Source organism: Pipistrellus kuhlii, unplaced genomic scaffold, assembly GCF_014108245.1.
Source record: "Pipistrellus kuhlii isolate mPipKuh1 unplaced genomic scaffold, mPipKuh1.p scaffold_m20_p_9, whole genome shotgun sequence".
Taxonomy (NCBI): Eukaryota; Metazoa; Chordata; class Mammalia; order Chiroptera; family Vespertilionidae; genus Pipistrellus; species Pipistrellus kuhlii.
The window spans coordinates 9357528-9377742 of NW_023425595.1; the positions used below are offsets into that span (position 1 = coordinate 9357528).

Below are 20215 nucleotides of genomic sequence, written 5' to 3' on the forward strand. Positions count from 1 at the left end.
GAAGCTAAGATGTCACTGATGTCCATGATATAGAGTAATTTCTCAGCCTGGCTTTGATGTCTGGATGACACCTGCTATTTCAGTTCAGGGGAGCTAAACCCAAACTAATAGCACCCCTCTATATCCAAATTCCTCAGCTTGGCACTCAAAGCTATAAAGCCAAATTTCTCATTCCTTCTGGATATACTGTATGCTCTAGCTCGGTGGATTTCAAAGTTTTTGGTTTCAGAACTCCATTACCAGTCTTAAAAATTATTGAGGACCCCCCAAAGAGATTTTGTTTATAGAGTTTTATCTACTAACTAGAGGCCCTGTGCAAGAATTCGTGCACCAGTGGGGTTCCTCAGCGTGGCCTGTGGGATTGGGCCAAAACTGGCTCTCCCAATATCCCCTGAGGGGTCCCAGATTACAAGAGGGCACAGGCCAGGCTGAGGGACCCCACTGATGCACAACTGAGGCATGGGAGGGACTGAAGGAAGGCTCCAGGGTGCATCCAGCCCATCTCACTCAGTCCCAATCAGCCACACCCCAGCAGCAAGCTAACCTACCGGTCAGAGCATCTGCCCTCTGGTGGTCATGCACAGTAGCTGAGTGGCCTTAGCATATCACCAGCATATTATGCTTTGATTGGTTGAACAGCCAACTAGACAACTAACACTTAGCATATTAGGCTTTTATTATAGAGGATATTGACTATATTTGAAATTAGTACAAAAAATTTTAATACACAAACACACAGTTTATTGGCCAATATACATTACATGGTCATGTAGCCTCTAGAGAACTCCACTGAACACTCATGAAAGAATGAAAAGTGAAAAAGAAAGAACAGCCGAAACCAGTTTGGCTCAGTGGATAGAGCATTGGCCTGCGGACTGAAAGGTCCCAGGTTCAATTCCGGTCAAGGGCATGTACCTTGGTTGTGGGCACATCCCCAGTAGGGGATGTGCAAGAGGCAGCTGATCGATGATTCTCTCTCATTGATGTTTCTAACTCTCTATCCCTCTCTCTTCCTCTGTAAAAAATCAATAAAATCTTAAAAAAGAAAGAAAGAAAGAAAGAAAGAAAGAAAGAAAGAAAGAAAGAAAAGAAAGAAAAAGAAAGAACAGCACTTCAGTTCTGACTTAAGAGATCCCAAGCCACACTTTGGGAAACATTGCTCTAGCAAAACTAAACACCCTCACTGTCTATTTATGTATTTTGCTTAGCCATTTCTTCTTTCTGGAAAGTTCTTCCCCCTCTCTACCTGTAAAAATCCTTCACAGCTCAAATACCTGACTCTGCCAGCCAGAAGTTAATCCTCTCTTCCCCAATACTCCATTACACTCTGAAGCCTTTCTTAAAAGGCCTTGTTCTTGAGTCACCTTGTACTGAAGTACTTGTGTCTGATCTCTGTTGCTGGCAACACGCTATAAGAAAGCAGGTACTGGGTACAAGTCACCTTTTTATTTTCCTAAAATTCACATCCTAATTAACACATAATAGGAGACCAATAGATACCTAAGATAACAAATCAACAGGACCAAGTAGATTTGGAAGAATAAGCAGACATCTGATTGCTCCTGTGACTTTCATACGTTGCAAGATGTCCAAAAACTCACACTGAAATTCCTGAAGGAACAAATAATTTTCAGAAATTATTTGTATCATCCTTCATCCCTTTGGTCATTTAAGGTTAAAGTGCTGACATAATTGTCCTGATAAACGCAGCACAGCCTGGTCCCTGAGTGACTTATCCTATCTATACTAATAAAAGGATAATATGCTAATCAGACTGGAAAGACCAGACATCTTCCGGATGTCCAGAACTCCATTAGGACAAAGCCATGGTGGCTGCGGAAGCCAAGCAAGGGCAGGCAGCAGTGGTGCCCCACAGAGGCGGCGGCAGCAGGGTGATGGGGTAGCACCTTCCCCTGATAGGCCCAGTCCCAGGAGCAGCAAGCCCAGCTTCTGGATGAGCCACGATCCATGGGCCCCCGCCTCCGCCCCTGCTCAGCCAGAAGCCAGGCTCATGGCTGGTGAGCACAGCGGAGGTTGTGTAAGCTTCTCCGGCCTCCAAGGAAGGCAGGCAATAAGGAATAGAAGGTCCTGAACTGTGGAGGGATGTCTGAGTTCCAGCTTAAGCCCAATCCCCAGGGAGTCCTGGACTATGAGAAGGCACAGGCTGGGCTGAACGCCCCCCCACCCAATACATAAGTTTTGTATACCAGGCCTCTAGTCCTATATAATAAAAGGCTAATATGCAAATTGTCCCCTCATCCTGGAGTGGGGTGGGGCTGGCTGGCCAACTGCCCACAGCTCCACCCTCAGCTGGCCCACCCAATTGACCCCAATAGGGGCAGGCTGGCCGGTCCCCAACCATGCACAAATTCGTGCACCAGGCCTCTAGTTAAATCATAAAGTCAGAGTCTGGCTACTTGCCTGGGAAACTACCACTGATACTCCTGGACAGTGTATTGCCAAGGGACCCCACAGGAGAAAGAGGGCAATGTTTTCAGGGGGACAAAGGAGCAGGAGGCCACGGAAACGAGGATGGACTCTTGCCTTCCTCACTTCTGAATCCTGCTCTAAAAGCTCCAGATCTCTGCCTTGGTGCATGCCTGGGCTGGGAAATGACAAGCCCTAATTCTTTGTAAAAAATAATTGTGTGTTCTGAAATGACACCTCTATTATGATTTTCAAATTGACATCTCTGCTTTAAAGCGGAGGCATCAGAACCTCCCCATTTCACACACTGGCAATTATCACTTAAGTTATTCAACGATAGGTACTCATCTGATCACTGCAGGGCCCCCCAGTTTCTAGGGAAGTACTTGTAAGCAAATGGTGCAGTTGCTAGCAGAGCCTGGCAGGCAATCCCTGCCCCTTGCTGTGGGGTAGACCAAGGCAAGGTAAGGCAAGGTGGCACTCCTAAAAGGCTAATAACCTCAGGGAAAAGCCAGATATACTACAGAAAGAACTCACAACCCACACTGTGTGGATCGGCCTTATTTTACTATCATCAAGCACAAACAATGTGCTACACCAGAAAAGCCTTAAAGCAAGCATGTCAAGCTAGCGGCTGCCAGCAAGTTTGACATGCTTGCTTTAAAGTATCTTTACAAAACATTAATGTATCCCTCTGTGTAATGAGCAATAGATGGTAAAACATCAGAGCACAACATAATCACATACCAAAAGGGAAGAAGTTGAAAACAGAATTCTTATGCAGTGTGCAAATGTGTATCTAGCTATACAAAAATCTTGTCTGAAAAGCCAGCCAGATCCTTCTGAGAACATCTGACCTTCTGTTGTTTGGTGGATAGTTATTTTCATCAACTGTAAAATGATTGGATGGTAGTATGCTTTAGCTCTTTTATATCCTCAACACATTGCACTATAGTTATGATTTAAAAAATCGCTTTTGTCAGCATCTGAACTCAAATGTCCAAGGTCATCTATATAGATATATTTACTCTGCCTCCAAATCCATTTTCTCTGAGAGAATTGGGTGGTGTGCTCACTGACCACAGACTTTTTTTTTTTTCAACTAGGAATTTAGATCAGAGGCTTTTCACTAAAGATTGAGTAAGTATATGAATGACAAGTTCCACAGGTATTTCTGATACTCACATGCACATACCCCCTCCCCCCCAAACAGCAGCTATAATGTACAAGTTTAGACTTTAATTAAGAGGCAGTGAATCCTGATTGACTGCCCCCTCCTAATCAATAAGAGATTTATAGAATCAATAATCCTGAATTCTCAGGTAATTTTGTTCAGAACAGACATTCCAAAACAGTCTATCTCTAGACCCACTAATTCAATAAGAATACATTGGTAGAATCATTTGTTGTTCAGTAACAGCAAACCTGTACATTCCCTCTTAGGTTATTTTTCACATTCATGTTCCTGACCTAGAATTGAAAAAACCCTCAACCAAGGACATTTGCTATTGCAACACTATATAATATGAAGCAAAACCTTAAAGCCAACATCAGGTAGGCAAAGAGTTAGTCAATAAAGCCTTACAAGAATGAGAAAAAAGCAATGCAGTGGGCTGGGGCATTTACTAGTATTAACCACTAGAGGCTCAGTGCACAAATTCCTGCATGGGTGCGGTCCCTAGGTCTGGCATGGAAGGGCAGGTCCCAGCTGTCCTCTGGGCCCTTGGCAGCACCTGGGCCCCTGCTCGCACCTGCCTTAGCCTGGTACTGCCTGCTCACCTGCTCCACCATCCCACCACTGTCCCGCTATCAGGGTTAGCAGCACCTCCACTGCTGCCCACTGCCAGTGCCACATCACCAACGCTCACCATGTTCCATGCTGCCCTAGTGGTCAGTGCACATCATAGCAAGAAGTTGAACTGTCGAACTCTCGGTCTCCTGGTTTCCTGCTCTCCCCAAACGACAACCCAAGGGGACAATTTGCACAGTGGACTTTTATTGTATAGGATAGGCGAAGAAACAGCCTTCCTGGCTCATGTCTGTTCCAAGTAATGAGGTTTCTGGAATCTACAGAAATAGACAGGAGGACAATCTCCAAACAACCCATTATTAGTCCTTGAGCTAAAACAAAATCCACTTTTCTTATACCCTGGGTTCATTCTGAACTGCTTCTCTTGGTGACATATGATTTTCACTACTTCACCTCTGGGGGTTTACTTGCCCTTTCAGCCTGTTCCTGACTTCAGCAACCTTCTTGATTCCATTTGGACTCAGGATTTGACTTCAGACATGAAATAATTTCTCCACCATTTCCCTCTGTCTAGACAACATGAAATTGTCATAAATGACACCTAAAGTACAATTAGTAGTGAAACTGCAATTTCCACTCTCCTCCCCCATTCCCCAAAGAATCACATCCCAAAAGAATCACACATTAACATCCTCCGGCATGTCAATCAATACCACCCAGAAGATTAACTCTGTGGAGCCTGGAAGCCATTTAATTCCCAGCATGCTAAGTATTTATTCATTTTCCCCTTCTACTACAATTAGAAAGTAAATTAAGTTCTTTTCACTAGCACTAATGGTTATAATCTCAAAGATCTGGATGCCTGCTGAATGGATACCTGTGTAAAAAGTCCTTACAGCCCTAACCAGTTTTGCCCAGTGGTTAAAGTGTCAGCCTGTGGACTGAAGGGTTGCAGGTTCAATTTCTGATCAAGGTCACACACTTGGGATGCAGGTTCGATCCCAGGCCCTAGTAGGGGCACATGCAGGAGATAACCAATCGATGTGTCTCACACCGATGTGTTTCTCTCTCTCTTTCTCTTTCCCTCTTCCTTCCTTCCACTCTCTCTAAAGAGCAATGAAAAAAATATCCTCAGGTGAAACTGTTAAAAAAAAAAAAGTCTGCTGGAGAGGCCACATGAAGAAAGAAAGCCCTGAGACATTAAGAGAGAAAAAGGTTGCAGGAACCGGTTTGGCTCAGTGGATTGAGCATCTGCCTGCGAACTGAAAGGTCCCAGGTTCAATTCCAGTCAGGGGCATGTACCTTGGTAGCGGGCACATCACCAGTAGGAGGTGTGCAGGAGGCAGCTGATTGATGTTTCTAACTCTCTATCCCTCTCCCTTCCTCTCTGTAAAAAAATCAATTATATATATATATATATATTTTTTTTTTTTTATTTTTTTTTTTAAAGAGGGGAAAAGGCTTATTGTCCCAACTGAACCTCCAAATGACTCTAACTCCAGACCCTAAGTAAGACCAACAGAACTTCTCGGCTGAGCCCCGTCTACCCAAAGAACAATGAAAGATAATAAACTGTCTTTTTTAAGTCATTAACTTTTGTTGTGTGGTTTGTTATACATCAACAGATAAAGGAAATAGTTCCTGTTTTTGTAGAACTTTCAAGCTGGTCACAACAGCCAAACTAAGTCCATGAAGTTAGCTTACAAGCCTAAAGTAATCACAGCTGTTCTCAAAGGAACCTTGGCCACCAAAGCAAAACATCAAACAAGACATTTAGAAACGGACCTTGAACTATAAAACTCAGTGCAAACTTGCTCACAGTTGTCTGCCCAAAGCATGAGATCTTGGTATTGGTAAGGAGAATAACTGAATTTCGAAAGACTTGCTATTCTTTCCTCTCTATCTCAATCAGGCTCTCCATCTTTCTGAAACACTTCTGACCTGCATGCTGAAGGTAGCCCTAGAATTTGGGAAATTAAAGCTATCTGTAGCCGAAACCGGTTTGGCTCAGTGAATAAAGCGTCTGCCTGTGGACTGAAAGGTCCCAGGTTCAATTCCAGTCAGGGGCATGTACCTAAATTGCAGCACATCCCCTGTAGGGTGTGTGCAAGAAGCCGCTGGTCAATGTTTCTCTCTCATTGATGTTTCTAGCTCTCTCTCTCTCTCTCCCTTCCTCTCTGTAAAAAATCAATAAAATATATATTTTTTTAAATAAAAAAAATAAAGCTATTTGTACTCCCTTATCACAATGCAGGACCAGTTTTTGGGGGTTGTTTTTTTGTTGTTGTTGTTTTTTGTTTTTGTTTTTGCACAAATCACTACAGAGGAGTGCAGGAAAAATGAATATTCCATTCCCCTATTATAGATCAAACTAGTTTTGTATTATTCAACTTTCTAAAATAGAACCTTAGTATGTCTGCAGTAAGTGACTAATGGAAGTAACCTGTACCAGCCCTACCTCAATAGCCCTTTGTTATCCTCCCTTTACAAGGCACCTCACATTCTTATGTACTTATTAGTTTACTCCAATTTTAAATGGTGAGATTTCAGATACCCCATGGAGACTGACATCCAAAAAATGATAACAGACAAGAAAGAAAACAACCTGCAGGGAATATGTCATGGCAAAATAAGACATTTTCTGTTTTGGCTTTATTATTAGGGTGTGTGTGTGTGTGTGTGTGTGTGTGTGTGTGTGTGTTTTGTTTGTTTTTTTAGCAGAGTAATAATGGAAAAAGAGAGAAAAGAGAGTGCATTTCTTGGCAAGTCACCAAGTGGTATTCACACCACTGGTGGTCTGTGAGGTCCGAAAGGTTGGCTGGTTTAACCTATTTAATCCTCACACACACTTTAAAAAAAAGTCCTCACCCAAGTATATGCTTATTGACTTCACAGGGAGCATGGGGAGAGGATGAGGGAGAGAGAAAGAATCACAAAAGTGAGAGAGAAACACTAATTAGCTGTACCCCTTCAATTCCCCATATGCACCCAGACCAGGGATCAAACCCACAACCCAGGTATACAGGGAATCAAACCTGTAGCCCTTTTGGTACATGAGATGTTCCTCCAACCAACCGAGCAACTGGGACGGTCCAAATACACAATTTTACAATTGAGGAAGTTGAGGTTTAGAGAGGCTACTTAACCTGCCTGTGGTTATACAATAAAGCCAGATGAATGAATAAAGAAAATGTGGTATAGCCCTAGCCAGTTTGGCTCAGTGGATAGAGCATCTGCCTGCAGACTGAAGGGTCCCGAGTTCAATTCCAGTCAAGGGCACACACCTAGATTGCAGGCTAGGTACGTGGGAGGCAACCAATCGATGTGTCTCACATCGATGTTTCTCTCTCTGTGTCTCTCCCTCTCCCTTCCACTCTCAAAAAAGAAAAGAAAATCCCACCGAAACCAGTTTGGCTCAGTGAATAGAACCTTGGCCTGCAGACTGAAGTGACCCAGGTTCGATTCCGGGGGCATGTACCTGGGTTGCGGGCACATCCCCAGTAGGAGGTGTGCAGGAGGCAACTGGTTGACGTTTCTCTCTCATCGATGTTTCTAGCTCTCTATCACGCTCCCTTCCTCTCTGTAAAAAATCAATAAAATATATATATTTTAAAAATCCTATCATATGATACATTATAGATGATCCTTGAGAACATTATACTAAGTGAAATAAGCCAATCACAAAAAGACATAGGCATGATTCCACTTATATGAAGTATCTAAAGTCATCAAACTCATAGAAAAAGAAAAGAGAATGGTGGTTGCCAGGTGACAGGGGCAGGAAAATGAATTGTTCAATAAATACAGTGTTTCACTAATGCAAAAAACAAAAGTTCTAGAGATCTGTTGTACAACTATATGCATATACTTAAATAATACTGTACATTTAAAAATAAGAGGATAAATTTGTTTTGTTTTTAAATTATACACACACACAAAAATAATGTAGTCCATGGGCCTGCCTTATGCATGCGCCGCTGTCATATTCTGTAAGTGGGATGGGGCTAGGCATGCAGCCTGTTTTCTTTGACCTGGACAACAAGCTCATTAACATGACCCCAGCAAGTAGAAAAGGTAGTGAAGTCTTCACAATCAAAATATTATTACAAAAAAGAGGCTGAAATCATTTGTGACAAAGTTCAAATTAAACTCAGCAAGGAATGTTTCCATCCTCACAATACATGCATTTCTGACCTAGGGACTTCCAACTGGGAAGAAGCAATTCAAGAAACAAAGGGTGGTGTGGCCAATAGGAAATTGGCTAAAGAATGTTATTTTTTATGGAAATCTACACACTTACAGAATATGACTCTAGCAGATGTCTAAGCCATGCTCACTGAACTTGGAAAGGAAATCTGCCTTTTATTAACAAATGGAGACAGACAGACCCAAAGGAAGAAGATAGAAGCCTGTGCCTGTCAATCCTGTTTTGATGCTACTATTGTAGGTGGAGAACAGAAAGAAGAGAATCCAGCCCTTTCATATTTTATTACTGCTGTGATCTCCTTGGAGTATAGCCTGGGACTGTGTGATGGCTGGTGACACACTAGAAATTGATACAGAAAGAGGCCTCAATGCATGGCTGAAAGCAATAGTCTGGACAAATAAAGATAGAAAGTCACTGAAATCATCGCCCATGCCACATTGTATGGTTTCTTCTGAGCTACAGTTATGTATCTGCTCTCTTACAAAATACAGACGGCAAATTCAGTATGTCAGCTTAAAGCAAATAAAAGGGCAAGGTTATGTACTTACAGGATTTGAACTAAGGAAAGTTAAGGCATTCCATATATTCTGACCCAGAATAATTTACTTATGATTTAATAGCCAACCAACAATTGACTGGTTTTTATATCTGGAAATCTAGAATAAATTAATGTTACTTTCAGTAGTGTGATTGAGAAAACTTGAATATATTATGTTATTAAAATATATTATCTGTAACTTGAAGTTTTTAAAAATTAGTTTTATTAATCTTTTAGCATCTTGAATCCAAGAAGATACCAAGCAGGATCATTTATTCATGGGTGCACAAATACAGGTTTTATGAACTGGCTTAAAATAAGATTATTTTTTTAAAATAGACATTTTAAAATATATGTAACAGAAGTTTACCAGAGCAACTGGATCTGGATAATATGAAATATGTACTATGTCACATGCAAATCAAGGCATTTCATAGTAAGATTATTTTGTATATTTTTGAAAATATATATACCATTTTTGCCTACTTTAAACGTATAGTTTAAATGCCTACTTTAAATGTATACTTTTTTCATGTATTTAATTATCTTTGGGGGGAGGGGAGCCTCCAACTTCCCCATGGTGTAAACATGACAAATAAATTCCTCCAGTAAAAAAAAATCTGTTAAAATCAGCATGTCATGCTCCTTTTCCATGACATTATCACATCTCTCCAGAGTGAGCTTGTAGTTTCCTGTTAGTCTTTCCCTGCTATGGAAGTATTTTTACTATCTTTTCCCAGGCACACAATGGAGTTGAGGGGACTAGACTGCCTTGATGAAGATAAGCCACAAAAAGTCATTTTCCTTTTGTAGATATATCAGAGTAGAATTGTCTTGATACAGCCTAACCAGGCACCTCTACCCCTACCCTCCATCTATTCTGACTAAATAGTTTCACCCATATGATGAAAGCTAACAGAAAATTAGTTTTTGCTATGAACCATTTTCAGAGTGCTATTTAAATATTTGATTGGCTCTTCTTGACGTTACCATCTGCCTTAAATCTCCTATTCTTCAGATTTGGGGAAATATATTATTGTTTCACCAATTTCTGTATCCAATTCAGGGTTCACTTTGAACTTACTAATTACTCACTCCATTGCAAAGAATCTTGTGATTAGAAAAGTTTTCCTAATAGTCTCATGATTTCACCAATTTTAGAGTAAAATATTTAATTAAGGAAGCAAGAAATAATAACTTGGGTTGTTTTTTGGTAGGGTGTTTTTTAAAAACTTTTGGATAGCCCACTCCCTCTGTGTGCAGGGCCGCCCCCCGGAGTTAGCTGTCCTCGGGACCTCCAGACATGTCCAAAGTGAAGAGCCGGAAGAAGTCGGGGCCCAAGGGTGTGCCCGCGGATCCCGGGAAGCGGAGCGAGGGCGGGAAGAGCGCGGAGGCGCGGGCCGGTGCAAGCAAGGGCTGGGTGGAGCCCTGGACCGGCGTGAGCCTGCTGTCGCTGGGCGTGAGCCTGAGCCTGGCCTGGTAAGTGGACGCGAGGCCCACGGTCCCCAAGCCCGCCCTCCAGGGGGTCGGGTGCCCCGCTCCTGTCGGAATCACGCCCTGGTCCCACACGGCTGGGCATCCTCACGTCTCCAGACACATCTCCAAACCCCCCCCCACCCCCCCCACCCGCCCTGGTTTTAAGGCTTCTGTTCCTCGGCCTCGACCTCAAACAAGGGACAACCCAACTTCTTCTTTCGATCTTTCCCTGGAACTTGTTTTAACTTTGCACTAGGATCCTGTCCGGATCACTCCACTGCAGTGGAGGGAAGGTTTGGAACGAGTCAGCCATTTCTTATGAGAACAGATCTGGCCAAACTTTTATTCAGTGCCTGCTACACTTCAGAAGCTTTACCGGTGTTTTGTTTTTTTTATAAACACGTTATTCCATCCAATCCGCTATGCATTTGTCCGGGACAGATTTGCCCCGCCCTATTATACATGCCTAATGCCTAATGGCAACGTTTGCAACCTTTAAAGAATTCATTATAATCTCAAAGCAACAAATGTTCACGATTATATCTAAGTTTGGAGGATTTCTCATCTGATCAATGTGCGTGCGTTATGAATTTAAAGTCTATTCCTAAGCTGCAGATCGAATTTTGGTGCTGGAAAGCTACAAAAGTATGTAGCACTGGTGATAAGACACAATTTACATTAGACTTTCCCTCCATTTTCATTGATTTTTAAGGTATTTTGAAGATAGCTATTCATCTTCAAAAGTAATCAAATTCTAGAAGGGGCCCTGGACATCCTGTAGTCTAGAACATTTTTCATATTAGTAAGTTTTGAAAAGTACTTTAGTGGTGACTCATCTTAAGTTGAAAATAAAATATTTGTCACAGTAAAAAATAAATAAATAAATAAAAATAAACTTTTAGATAAAAAACTATCAAAGTAAAATAATAGACTCTGATAGGATTTGTATGACTTTTTCAAGTATCCTATTTTTTTGTTACTTAGATTCTAGATTATGCCTCTCCACGAACCTATTTCTTTAGTAAATTATTTCCTGCCTACTACCAGGAACAGAATTTTCTGCCATTATACAAAAGCCCTTGTTGTGTTTACTTCTCTTGATTTTTAAAAATGTGACTGTGCCATTGACTGTCCCAAGGTTGCTATAAAGCTAAACATTTGTGAATAGAGTATGTTTGTGTGTAGTTCCAGGTATGGTACACATGTGACTTCAATTATATTTTAGCTACTTAAAAATTGTTAAGTTGGAGGATCTTGATAGAAAAATGATTATGTGCACAATTTCTCTAATAGATGATCTGTGATACTGAGGATTTATCCTTTAAGCTATCTCACAGATAAATGAAGGTAGCACATCATTACCCTAACTGGAAAAGGCTCATCACTGGTAAATCATAGTGGCAGATCTCAACAAGATAGTTCCTACGATGTTAAGTGAGAAGTTCTTCAACAAAAGTGACCTGGGGAATGGGAAATAAAATAATTGTGTTTCTCTGTCTTCACAGTTTGTATTCTGTACAGTTCAGTAATGCAATATTACTTTCCATCTACACCTGTCCTCAGGGAAGGACTTTGTGGTTTTCTAACTCCTGAATGGAATGTTACAGAAGATACTGAGAAACCTTGGAATAGACCTATGGTTTTATTAATGTTTTTTGCTTTAGAATAATATTCCTTAAAATTAAAAAGGAAAAACAAAAGAAAATAAAAAAATGCAAATGGGTTTTATCTGCCATCAGAACAAAGAAAATAAATATAAGCTATTTTGCCGAAGGAAAATGATCCAAAGTGATAGCAGGGAGATAGAGAAAAACTGAGAAATATACGTGGATATGTGTAGGGGAGGAAAATTAAAAGAGACAAAAAGTTTGACACTCAAACCCTCCGATGCAGCAAAGGAAAAGGGGCACAATGTTATTAACAAGCTGCAATTCTCTTTCTATAACAAGGCCATCTTTCAGTCTTTTATCCCTTCATCATTACAATGTCCTACTCCTGCTCTAAATTGATTTTTCATTTTCTAGCAGGTGACACTCAAATCAAGCATCCTTTTCATTGGAACCCACCCCTCTGTCCAAGACACTCTGCTCACATCAGATACGTCAGAATGGAATTGTCCTGATACAGCCTAACCAGGGAGAGATGCAAGCATTCTTCTCTAATATTTTATTTCACATAGTTCATCATTAAAGGATGGTTGCTTTCATGCTGCATAACCTGACATAACAGAGATCTGCTCACTAAAGTGCACCCTAGCCAGCAAAGAGCTTGGCACCTCCACTTTCCCTCTTTGGAAACAGAGGAGGAGTTTATTAATTGTTGCTATTAAAAAGTCAGGCAGCTTCTCCGTTGAGGGGGCTGTCAGCATGTCAGCCTCCAGCAGGAGGACAGCCCCTTGTGGATGAATTAGGCAGGATGTAATGGGTACAGGAGAGGGTATTGCCATGTCCAGTGCCTCCCCCTGGTGGAGCCAAATGATAGGGCACCCAGGAGATTCTTGCTTACACATAAACACCAACACTTTTTGCTTGAACTAATGGAATGGTAACCAACACGAAATGGAAATTAAGTAAAGTCAGCCTCGTGCAGGTTAAGTTACAAAGGAAGTCCAGGCCTTGAGTAAAGGGATAACTACTCAACTCCTGCTTATTGCTATTTCAGGGAGTACAAGCCAGATCCTTCCATGTTTTCCAATAGAATCCAGAAATCTGTATTTGTGTGGGGGAAAAGTGAAATTATAGAAACCTTATACGGGCCAAACAAACATACCTGAAGGTTGCTTTGCACTCTCTGGGCTAACATAACAGGCTCACACACCAAAGCCAAAGTCGTGCACATGGAAACGTTTTCAGGAATACTACTCCAAGAAGGATGTACTGGATTCTCACTCCACCCTGTTATATCTATAGATATAACAAACCCAAGAGGATGAAGGGAAGCTATCTGCACAGTTCTACTGAGCTGGGACTAATTACAATAAGCAAAATATATTATGAAAACAAAACTCCATACACCTGATGTTATTGTCTTAGCAAAACCTCCAACGCACCCTTGATCTGAAGGGGAAGAATGAGTACATGGGAAACTACTCCCAATGTATTTGCAGCACACATATGGATCCCACTGTTGTCCCTGTAGCACTCCAGCACTCTGAGATGACAGAAATGATTACATCTTTTCCACTTCTCAGTGCATCTACAGAGCACACAGCCTGTTCTACACCATTTTGCTTCAAAGAGAGGGATGATGGGGGATAATTTAGATCAGCCTGACAGGCACTAATTTGACCTGCAGTTGGGGAAGGGCTGCCTGTCAGGCATACTGCCCTGGAGGACCTAGAGGTGCGCATTCTCCCCAGCTACAAACAATTCCCCAGACAAATATTTAGTATAGGAAGCAAGAAGCTCTTTATGCACTTACTAGTATGCCTGCTCTTAACCATCAAAATAGTCTTTCAAGCCTTAACCGGTTTGGCTCACTGGACAGGGTCCCAGGTTAGATTATGGTCAAGGGCATGTACCTTGGTTGCAAGCACATACCCAGTAGGGGGTGTGCAGGAGGCGGCTGACTGATGTTTCTCTCTCATCAATGTTTCTAACTCTCTCCCCCCCTCCTTTCCTCTCTGTAAAAAGTTAATTAAAAAAAATTTTAACAGTCTTTCAAGAACCAATACTTTAGCCGAAACCGGTTTGGCTCAGTGGACAGAGCGTCAGCCTGTGTACTGAAGGGTCCCGGGTTTGATTCCGGTCAAGGTTGCAGGCACATCCCCAATAGGGGTGTGCAGGAAGCAGCCGATGGATGTTTCTCTCTCATCTATGTTTCTAACTTTCTATCCCTCTCCCTTCCTCTCTATAAAAAAATCAATAAAATATATTTAACAAACAAAAGCCAAAAACAATACTTTGGCTCAGGGAATAGAGCATAGGCCTGCAGACAAGCAAAGGGCACACCATACTTTGGCTGCAGGCTCCTCCTTAGCCTGGGCCCTGGTTGGGGCACATGCAGGAAGCAACTAATCTATGTCTTCCTCTCACATCGATGTTTTTCTGTCTCACCCTCTCTCTCTCTCACTCTCTCTAAAAGATCAATGGGGCCGAGACCGGTTTGGCTCAGTGGCAGAGCGTCGGTCTGCGGACTGAAGGGTCCCAGGTTCGATTCCGGTCAAGGGCATGTACATTGGTTGCGGGCACATCCCAGGTAGGGGGTGTGCAAGAGGCAGCTGGTCGATGTTTCTCTCTCATCGACGTTTCTAGCTCTCTATTTCTCTCCCTTCCTCTCTGTAAAATATCAATAAAATACATTTTTTTTAAAAAAGAAGAAGAAAAAAAGAAATAAAGCATGGTGTTGAGCCATTACATTTAAAAATAAAAAAATAAAAAAAATAAAAGATCAATGGAAAAATATTCTCAGGTGAGGCCAATACTTAGGACATCTTGTCCAAAGTAGATGGAGAGGAGCCCCCTACCTGGTTCTTCTGGGCCCTAATTATCATACCTTCTATTACTATCGCACCTAACTCTCTTCCAAATCACATTCACATAAAGCAAGGATTGGTAAACCACTGTCTGTCAGCCAGATCTGGCCTGCTGCCTGTTTTTGCACAGCCCACAAGCTAAGAATGGTTTTTATATTTTTAAATAGCTAAAAATAAATAAATAAATAAATCAAAAGTAGACTATTTCATGACACGTGAAAATAACGTGTCCAAAAATAAAGTTTTATTGGAACACAGCCACACTCATTCATTTACATATTGTCTATGGCTGCTTTCATGTTACAAGGGCAAAGTTCAATATTGCAACAGAGACTGTATAGCCTACAAAGCCTAAAATATTTACTATCTTGTCCTTTCACAGAAAAACTTTGCCAACCCTTAGAGAGAATATAAGTAGGGATTACACAGAGTTCAAAAAGGTTCAGGTTGGGCAGATGAGCAGGAAAGGTGAAAAAGATTAACCACAATGATACCTCTCTATTCCACCCTATCCTCATTCTCATATTGCCAAAGAAAGAAATGAGTTTTCTAAATACTCCTAACGACAAATAAATCAAATATCTAACTGTTACTGACTTATAGTGGGGGAAGAGATATCTGGATTCTCCCAATCATTTAACAAGACTCAGAAGACTATATGTGGCCCAAAGTCAGTAAGCAGAGAATGCCATAAATGGAGCCAATTTGTTATATCTCCCTCATATAAGGCTGTTGAGAAGAAAAATAAGCAAACATCTCCAAGTGGCAGATATTCAGAATTACTAAAACATAAGTAAGTCCTTCTCAATCTTGAAGAGCACAGGCCTGAAAAACTCAGTGTTAGAATTTACTTCTGAGAACCTTAAAATCTTATAGGAAAAGAAAGAAGAAGAAAAAAAACCCACAGCATTAGGAGCCCCAAATCTATGAAATTATGAATATCTATAAAATTATGACCACTAAAATAAATAGAAAAGGGCATTTTACACATCTTAAAAGAGTAAGAATGAATATTATACAATTAAACCTTCATTTATCATTAACAATATTCATACTCTTTGGCCCTATCAACTATGCCTCTAAAAGTTCTTCCTCTCTAGAAACACCTGCACAAGTACACAAGGAATTGCAGCATTGTTTGTGAAAGCAAAAAACAGAAACAACCCAGATCCTACAAACTGAGAACATGTTTAATTATGGTGCATCCAATTGTGGGAACACTATGCCATTGTTAAAAGAATATAACAGATCTAGATAGATCAACATGGAAAAATGTCCAATATAGTAACTGAAAAGTATAAATAAGTGATGGACAGAAGATTTAGTATGATAGATCCCATTTTTACAAATAAAGGAAAAAATTTCTGGCGTTAATACAAATTGTTAACAGTGGTTAACAATGTTGAGGACATTTAGTTTATATATCATACATTTCTGTATTGTTTGGATTCTTGAATTTGTATTAATTTTGTAAGTAGAAAAAATAGGCACCTCAAATTTTCCATTTATGACCCCTTGCTCACTGTAAATTTTTCAGCCTCTTCCTTCTGAACAATTTCAGTAATATACCATCATGGTTGGAGAGGTGGCAAGGCTTTGTTGTAAATATGCTACTAAGAGGCTTTATTTTATTTATTTACTAAAGTCTCAGTGCACAAAATTCATGCATGGGGGGAGGGTGTCCTCTCATCCCACCCTGCACCCTCTCCAATCCAGGACCCCTCGGGAGATGTCCGACTGCCAGTTGAGGCCCGACTCCTGGCATCAGGCCTAAACCAGCAGTCGGATATCCCTCTCACAATATGGGACTGTTGGCTCCTAACTGCTCATCTGCCTGCCTGCCTTATCGCCTCTAACTGGACACCCCACCCCCTCCCCGCCAGCCTGATCACTCCTAACCGCCTCTGCCTGCCAGCCTGATTGTCCTTAACTGCCTCCCCGGCTGGCCTGGTAACTCCCAACTGCCCTCCCCCGCTTGCCAACCTGGTTGCCCCTAACTGCCCCCTCCCCCACCCCACTGGCCTGGTTGCCCCATGCAGCCTGTTGTTCAATCGTTTGCTCGTCCCTCACTAACCCCCCTGTCTGCCTGGTCACCCACAAGGCCTGTTGTTCAGTAGTCTGTCCGGTTGTTTTTGGTCGTGACGGCCCCTGGCTTTTTATATATTAGGATTTAGCAATTCGTCATCCACATATTTAAGGCCTATTTAACTCTGACACACTCACTGACTCTCGCCTTCAGGACAACCAATATACAAGTTGAAACAGAGGAATAAATTCTCAGTCTTCTGAGCTCAAGTTATAGAAGGTGTCTTCCATGTACTCTAGGCCCAACCGGTAGTCAGCAGACCACTAGTGGTCCAGGAAGTTCGAAAGGTTGGCGACCGCTGTTCTAGGCCTGTGGTCGGCAAACTGCGGCTCTCGAGCCACATGTGGTTCTTTGGCCCCTTCCACAAAATACCATGGCCTACGCAAGTCTATTTTGAAGTGGCATTATAAGAAATTTAAGTTTAAAAAATTTGGCTCTCAAAAGAAATTTCAATTGTTGTACGGAGGGTACTTGGCTCTGTTGACTGAGTTTGCCAACCACAGCTCTAGGCAATGCAGCTGCATTTATTCAACACGTACTTATTGAGCCAACGACTCTCTATAGGACTAAAAATTACTATCAAGCTATTTTTTTTTCTTTTTTACTAAAAAGGACAAAAAGGATTACACTGCATACCGAATCATAGGGGATGTCATTTCAATCCCATTTGTTCAACTCAACTACCATTTAACGAGCACCTACTATGTGCCAGATAGTATTCTAAGTACAACAGGCATAGCCACTGCCTTTAGAGAGCTTTTTGGTGGAAAGAAAAACAAATACTTTCTGCCATAGGTGCAATTTCATATATACGTAGTACACTACACAAGCAGCAAAGAAGAAGTGATTATTTCGACAGTCAGGGAAGGTTTCCTGAAGGAAAGGGTGACAGCTGTGCTAGATTTTGAATAATAAACTATGTATACTCCCCATCCAAAGAAATTGGGAGGGATTTTAGATAAATAAACCCCTTAAACCAGTTAGGCCAGTGACACACACAAAAAAAAAGTACACAAGTTGGTCCTAATCAGTTTGGCTCAGTGATTGGCCCTCGGACTGAAGGGTTCTGGGTTCATTTCCGGTCAAGGACATGTACCTTGGTTGCAGGCTCAATTTCTGGCCCTGGTGAGGGCTCTCTCTGTCTCTCCCTCTCCTTTCCACTCTCTCGAAAAACCAACAAGAAGCCCTTGCTGTTTTGGCTCAGTGGTTAAGAGCGTCAGCTTACCAACAGAAGGATCCTGGGTTTGATTCCAGTTAAGGGCACATGCCTGGGTTGCGGGCTCGATTCCCATTAGAGGATGTGCAAGAGGCAGCTCATCAGTGGTTCTCTCTCATCAATGATGTTTCTCTCTCTCTCTCCCAATGGAAAATATTCTCAGGTTAGATTAACAACAATAAAAATATTCAAATTGGGTCCCTCTCTGTATTATAATCAAGCTGAGAAAACTGGTATCTTCCTAATTTCTGATTCCTTCTCCCTCTGTGAACTTACAACTAGCCCTGCAGACATATCCATTTATTTCTATCAATGATATTTCTGCTAAAAGTTCCCTGGAGCATCCCCATGTGAGCAGAGCTAAAGGATCAAACAAATTAGTGGACCTATGAAGCTTCAAAAGGCTTCAGATTGCTCCAAATTCCAAAGCAATCCCCTTACAAAAGTCTTTAAACACACACACACACACACACACACACACACACACACAACAAGAAAAAACCCTTAGATATCAATGAGGGCTTCCAACTCTAACCTTCGATGTTTTAGGCCAAATTTTATGCTATAACCAATGTCTTCCCCAATCTTCATTGGTCATAAGGGAAAGGTAAAAATCAAAGACAACAGTTCTCAAAATACACTCAATCTTAAACACTTTAGACCTAAGGCCTTAGGCATTCCCTATCAAGAAAAATAGTGGAAAAACAATTTATTTGGGGAAGACAGTCCAATTTTGATCTCTCAATTGTTGGGATTTAACAGTGAACTTCCCTAACTGGGATCCCTGACAAGAATGTCAAACTTGGTACCGGCAGGGCCACATGTCTCATGGGTCTTTGCAACATAGATCTACACTAAAATACACTCTACTGCTTAATATTCAAACTATTTGCAACAATATTAATTCAATCAGAGACATCAAGGATCAAAACAAGCCTCTTTAGTCTCTCCCCCAACTACAAGACCAGAGAATAAACCTCTCCCTTCAAGTAGTCTGTGTACACCTTCTTTACCCCCCTACCATTCTGGACTAGTGGTAGCAGCAGCCCAACACTGACACCTGCTGGGGAAATCAAGCAAGGGTTTGTAATGTACTGTGATAATCAGCTCAAAAATGTCACAGCTCTTTAAAAGTAGAAGACGCCAATTAGCACCTGTTTGTCTTAGTGACTTATACTAGAATGTAGCCACTCAATTTATGAAGAAGTGGTGGCCCTTCTATAAAGGATGTACACTTACAAATTTTAAAATATACCTCATTTTTTAGTAGAATATCAGCATTCATGGTATATCTCATCTTAGCTCATCTAAAAGTGACTCCTTAAATAATGTAACTAACAGTATTAATATACAATTTTACAATAACCATGCATTTCTAAAATTTTCGATTTTTTAAAGCATATATGTAAAATTGTTTACAAGATGACAAGGGACTTCATTTTCTACAATATACATTTTTAAATGCTACCGTGTTTCCCCAAAAATAAAACATCCTCCGAAAATAAGACCTACTTACAGGTTTCCTTCTGAGTGAAATATAAGGCATCCCCCCGAAAAAAAGCCCCCCCCCCAAGGCTCTGTCTCAGAATGAAAATTAATTTACCGTAAACTTTGTGAAACCTAAAATGCAGAAGTTGTGACTTGGGTGAAGAATTCATGGGAGAAAATCATTGACAGTTACATTGCAAATGTACTGCGAGCAGGCTACCTTGACAAGAAGTACTCATTTAAAGACAGTGCTATTGCTAACCATGAGAGATTTGGTCCACTGATTCTGAAAGAAATGGAGTCATAAGAATTTCACCAGGAAATTCAGGAACTGGATTGTTATGATGTTCCAGAAGATGATGACATGATTGTCATTGAATAAATGAGTAAATTCTTGATACTGTAGGATTCACAGTTTGTCTGGTTTGTGTTGACAACTACCGTACTACCGTACCGTATACAGGTAATAAATTTCCTTTATTTTCATTTAACAATAAATGTGTACCGTATTCTTCTTCATGGAAAAATAAGACATCCCCTGAAAATAAGACCT

At 41.2% G+C, this 20215-nt stretch overlaps 1 protein-coding gene and 1 pseudogene across 14 annotated transcripts in view; one reads left to right on the forward strand and one right to left on the reverse strand.

Annotated features, from left to right (window-relative positions):
* AMBRA1 (autophagy and beclin 1 regulator 1) overlaps window positions 1–20215 on the reverse strand; it is a 161360-nt gene that overhangs the window by 104423 nt on the left and 36722 nt on the right. The window lies entirely within an intron of this gene.
* LOC118713111 lies at window positions 8176–8947 on the forward strand (annotated as a pseudogene).